Genomic DNA, 6,174 nt, shown 5'->3' on the forward strand with positions numbered 1-6,174 from the left:
AAGGCAGATGACGTGGCTGCCTTTGCAGAGCTTCTATTCTAGTGGGAGAGACACACAATATAAGCAAGAATATATAGAGAAAAATAATTTCAGGCACTTGTAAGGAATAAAAAGAAGCCAGAGCAGGGTAAGAGCGAAGGCCCACTGGGGGAGTGGTGCACGTTTTAGCGAGTGCTCTGGAAGGCATCTTTGAAGAAATGGCATTTGAGCACAGATAATGACATGAAACACGTCACATGCACATGGGGGGAGGCTGAATGGGGAAGGTGAGAGTGGACGCAGCCAGACAGTCAGGGAGGGGAGCCATGATGAGGTCAGAAGGGCAGTCGTGGGCCAGATCTTCAAGGCCCTGTAGACGTGTAAAAATAACGGAACTTTATTCTAAGCATACAGTCAGACCTCCATATCCACAGGTCCCGCATCTGCAGATTCAACCAAGAGCAGATCAAAAATATTCGGGGGAAAATAAAATCAAGAAAGTTCTAAAAAGCAAAGCTTGAATTTGCCAAGCACAGGCAACTATTTACATAGCGTTTACATTGTAGGTATAACTATTTACGTTATAGGTACACTGTATTAGGTATTGTAAGCAATCTAGAGAAGATCTGAAGTGTACAGGAGGATGTGTATAGGTTATATGCAAATACCATGCGATTTTATATAAGGGACTTGAGCATCCGCAGATTTTGGTATCTGCGAGGATCCTAGAGCCTTGGATGAGACCAGGTGAGGTCATCCAAGGAGAAGACACGGCTACAGAGGAAAAGGGACCCCAGGGGAGAGCCGGGTACCACCTACAGCAGGCTGAGGAGTGATGAGCGACACAGGAAAACAGGGAGACTCCAGTGTCCCAATAGGCAGGTGAGCAAAGTGTTTTGGAGAGGAGAGTGTAGGCCACTGTGTCAAATGCCCTGAGATGTTGAATAAGATGAGGACAGAGGACTGACCGGTGGATGTGGCACCAATGGTCACATGTGACCTTGCTGGGGTCGGGGAGGAGTCAGTGCAAGGGTGAAGCTGACAGACACACTGGAATGAAGAGGGAAGGACGGGGCACAGCTCTGTCCAGCACACATGCCTACAATGGGCCTGGGACCCAGACAAGTCCGAATCGTCCCGACAACACGTGAAACATCAAGAGGAGAATAACAGAAAGAAGAAAGGTTATAAAAAGAGGAGAAAATAGCAGATAAGGGGCTGAGGTAGTGACTACAGGCAACTCTCTTTAAGAGTGTTGCTGTAGGGCTTCCCTGGTGGCGCAGTGGTTGAGAGTCCGCCTGCCGATGCAGGGGACGCGGGTTCGTGCCCCGATCCGGGAGGATCCCACATGCTGCGGAGCGTCTGGGTCCGTGAGCCATGGCCGCTGAGCCTGCGCGTCCGGAGCCCGTGCTCTGCAACGGGAGAGGCCACAACAGTGAGGGGCCCGCGTAAAAGCAAAAAAAAAAAAAAAGAGTGTTGCTGTAAAGGAAGCAAAGAAATGGGATTGTAGCTGGAAAAATACATGATGAGGTCAGAGGGAGGATATTTTAAAGATGGGAGATACTGTAATATATGCAACGGGGAATAATACAGAAAAGAAAGAAGAAAACTGATGAAAAGGAAAAGTGTAGAAGCAAAGTCCTTGAATAGGCAAAAAGGTGGGATCCAGGTCACAAATGAAAAGATGGAATTGTAAAAACAGCTAATTTTTAAATATACAGTCATTCCTCGGTATCCACAGGGGACTGGTTCCAAGACCTGCCGCAGATACCAAAATCCTGGAATGCTCAAGGTGGCCCGCCATATTCTCAGTTCCACATCTGCAGATTCAACCATCCACAGATAGCGCAGTACTATAGTATTTACTATGGGAAAAAAACACCAAAACTGTGTATAAGTGACCCACACAGTTAAAACCCATGTTGTTCAAGGGTCAACTATACACATTTCAAAGTACTTTTTTAGTCTGAATAAAAAATCATGCCATTTGCAAATAAAAACAACTTCATCTTCTTTTTTCAATATTTATATTACTTCTTTTCTTTTCTTTTCTTTTTTTTGTGGTACGCGGGCCTCTCACTGTTGTGGCCTCTCCCATTGAGGAGCACAGGCTCCGGGCGCGCAGGCTCAGCGGCCATGGCTCACGGGCCCAGCCTCTCCACGGCATGTGGGATCCTCCCGGACCGGGGCACGAACCCATGTCCCCTGCATCGGCAGGCAGACTCTCAACCACTGCGCCACCAGGGAAGCCCTTATTTCCTTTTCTTGTAGAACTATTCTGGCTGGAATTTCCAGAACAATATTAAGTAGCCAGCATCCTTATCTTCTACCTGACTGTAATGGATATATCTTTAATATTTTACTATCATATGTAATATTAGCCATTGCGTTGAGACAGATATCCTTTAACATGTTAAACAAAACAGTGTTGAATGTTATCCAGCCTGAAAAAGGAAGGGTATGCTACAATAAGGATGAACATTGTGGACGTATGCTAAGTGAAAGAAGCCGGTCACTGAAAGACAAATACTGGATGATTCCACTTAAATGAGGTACTTAGAATAGTCAAAATCATAAAGACAGAAATTGTAATGGTAGTTGTCAGAGGGTAGGGGGGATGGGAGAAAGAGTTACTATTAAATGAGTGTAGAGCTTCAGTTTTACAAAGATGAAAAGAGTTATGGGGATAGATGGTGGTGATGGTTGCACAACAACATGCATGAATATATTTAATACCACTGCAATGTACACTTAAAAATAGTTAAGATGGTGAATTTTATGTTATGTCTATTTTACCATAATTTAAAAAAAATAGCCTTCCTTAACTCTTTGAACAAAAGTTTTATCAGGAAAAGGGCTTTCCCGGTGGCACAGTGGTTGGGAGTCTGCCTGTCAATGCGAGGGTCCCGGGTTCGAGTCCTGGTCCAGGAGGATCCCACATGCCACAGAGCAACCAGGCCCGTGCACCACAGCTGCTGAGCCTGCGCTCTGGAGCCTGAGAGCCACGACGACTGAGCCCGCGTGCCACAGCTACTGAGGCCCGTGCACCTGGAGCCCGTGCTCCACAACAAGAGTGGCCCCCGCTCACTGCGACTGGAGAGGGCCCGCGCACAGCAGCGAAGACCCAGCGCAGACAATGGTAAATAAATAAATAAAACAATGGATCTATTAAAAAAAATAAAAGTTTTATCAGGAATGGATGGTTACTTTAAGGTTATTCCTTTGACTTGTTGTGGTAGATTTCATTAGTAACCACTCTACAGTTAAACCATCCTTGCCTTCATAGAAGAAATCTTCCCTGGTCACATGTATTGTTAAGGGATCACTATAATCATATCTCCCCAGGGACTTGGGACTCCCACAAGCAAATGGCATCTTGTAACAACAAGCTTTTTGGTAGCTAGTCTTTTTCCTAAAGGAAACTGCAGCCTGTGAGCTTTAACTATAAAGATGGCAGATGTAATGGGATTGTAATACAGCGGTTTGAATGTAGGCACCCATATTATACTTGAAACATAAGCATGTGATTGGCTCTTGGTTAGATATTTTTTGAGGAATGGTGGCTTATGGTACCTGGGCAACATAGCCCCTAAATGCTGGGCCACTCAGTGCGAGTCAGGACCATCCCCCAGCTGATGTCATAAAAGGAGGACCTGAGGATGAGGCCTGCTTAGTGTAGTACCTTTTAAGACTCTAAAAATAGAGGTGCTGTCCCCTCCCCCATAACAGATAAGGAAGAATTCAATTTTTTCTGGGTCCCTTATGTAGGCAGAAGGACTATAACACCCTCCCCCTGTCCTACCTCAGATCATCACAGATATTTCTTTTCTCCCAATATCCTCCTCAGAGAGGGAAGAAACTGTAACCCCTATGACCCTTATCTTCCTCTCTCCCTAGAGAGCCTCCCCTTTCTTTCCCACTGGATCTCAAGGAAGACAGGAGGTCATGGCTGTGTTTTGTCCATTGTTGTTTCCAAGTAAAGGCCCACTGGGTTAATGGGAAAAAATTATGTTTCTAGACTCACATCTGACGCTGAAAATTTGATCCTTTCATAGACTAACATATCATGGCCTAATTTTATATAATAGTGATTTATTTAGGAACTTATGTCATTCATCAGTGATTTATAGATTTGCTTGGGACTATCTGTCTCAGGTTTTAGCATCCCGATTACTCTGCTCTGAAACTGTGCAGAAGGCATAAGAATGATCATTCCAACCATGTCAATTTATGTTAGAAAAGTCACACAGGTCCGCTTTGATGATTCTTTTATGCCAACTGGAAATGAGCTTCAAGAAATGATCACCAAGATTCACCTCTGTGCCTTTAAGTGTGGCTGACATCTCAAGTCCACTAAAGGTTTTCAAAAAGCCCTCTTAGGGCTTCCCTGGTGGCGCAGTGGTTGGGAGTCCGCCTGCCGATGCAGGGGACACGGGTTCGTGCCCCGGTCTGGGAGGATCCCACATGCCGCGGAGCGGCTTGGCCCATGAGCCATGGCCATTGAGCCTGCGTGTCCGGAGCCTGTGCTCCGCAACGGGAGAGGCCACAACAGTGAGAGGCCCACATACCGCAAAAAAAAAAAAAAAAAAAAAAAAAAAAAAAAAAAAAAAAAAAAAGCCCTCTTAAAACATTGGTTTCATAACCATTTTGGGGTCACAGACACTTTTGATGATAAAAGCTACATATATAGATCCTTTCCCCAGAGGAAAATACACATGCACAAAAAAAGTCTGTGTGTAATTTCACAGAGTTCGTGATTTCTTTGAAGCCAGATTATTGAACCTGTCTGATTCCAAGAGGTCCATAGACCCCAGAAAAAGACCCCCTTCTTTTAAGAGTTCACTTTAGTACATGGCTTAACCCTGATTCAACTGGGAGTACTATGATATTGCCCCATCTTTACTCTTGTCATGGAAATTTCCTCTAATAAAAATCAGCATTTACCTAAACTCGAAGATGACGCAATGGTGAAGAGTGGGAGGTTAAAATCTCACTATATGCAGCTGCCATCTTCCCAAACTTATTCAGAGCTGGGTACCGCCGGTGGTCTCCAATTCATCCCTTTGCCTTCAGGATGGTGAAGATCAGAACCACCTGGGACAGGGCACTAATGTTGCTTATTTTTTAAGGATCCCTAGGAAATGAGCTCATAGTCTTTCCTGGTATGATATTAGAGCATTTAACCAGAGTCAGGAGCATAAGTGCTTCTACATTATCTCAAAGCTCTTTTTGGGAGGAGATAACGGTGGTGGAGGAACCAAATGGGCTTCGGAGGGCCTGGGTTTCCATCCTGGCCCTGACATCTCAGTAGATGTCAGTAGGTGACACGGTACCAGACCTTGGGCAGGTCACACCTGCTGGCCTAGCACGGTCATACCCATATCTCAGGATGAATACCGAACTTAAACAACGTAACGTGTGTGGAGACACTCTGAAAACTAAAGCATTACACACATGAGACACATTATTAATATCTGAATCAAATTTATGCTTATTTCCCCCTTGTCTTGTCAGCATCCTTTTCAAAAAATGTTTTCCTGTCAACTCTATTTTAAAGTTAATCAATCAACTGCTTAGGCTGCATATAAAACTCAGAAAACAGGGATTTCCTTCTGTAGCAAGTGGTCTCTTTGCCATAAGCACCTTCTGCAAAACACGTACATATTTGGGGCCCAGTTTAATGTGGTCCGTTTGCCTTCCCCCCCCTTTCTTCCTTCCACCTCCCATTTTGGCTTTCCAGCTATTAAAGGGGCATCTGGATTTTTTTTCTTAAACTGACCCTGGATTTTGCCTTTCTCTCTTTTTAAGAGAACTCTGACCTCACGTCTGATTCTGGCTTGGAAGTGTGAAATACCATACAGTCTGCTACCAGGGAGCATAGGAGGGAGAGGAACCATGCCAGGCGGTTCCCATCCCAGCACCTGAAAGTGGGAGGTGGACTGAGGGCAGGAGCTCCTTCCAGGTCACCAGGACAAAGAAGGCTAACGGCTACTGAACAGGTTCATTAGAAGGGCCACGCTGACCGGCACTGCTGTAGGTGGGAGAGACCCAGTGACTTTCACATCCAATGCCTGCTCTCACTCCAGTGACCATCCTGGCACAACGTCCACCCAGAGCTCATTTTGATGCCACATCCCACCTCCTTTCATAGCTACCCAGAGGCCAGGCAACTCAGACAGAATGCGTCCCAGCAAA

The sequence above is a fragment of the Hyperoodon ampullatus genome (assembly GCF_949752795.1).
Source record: "Hyperoodon ampullatus genome assembly, chromosome: 19".
Lineage (NCBI taxonomy): Eukaryota > Metazoa > Chordata > Mammalia > Artiodactyla > Ziphiidae > Hyperoodon > Hyperoodon ampullatus.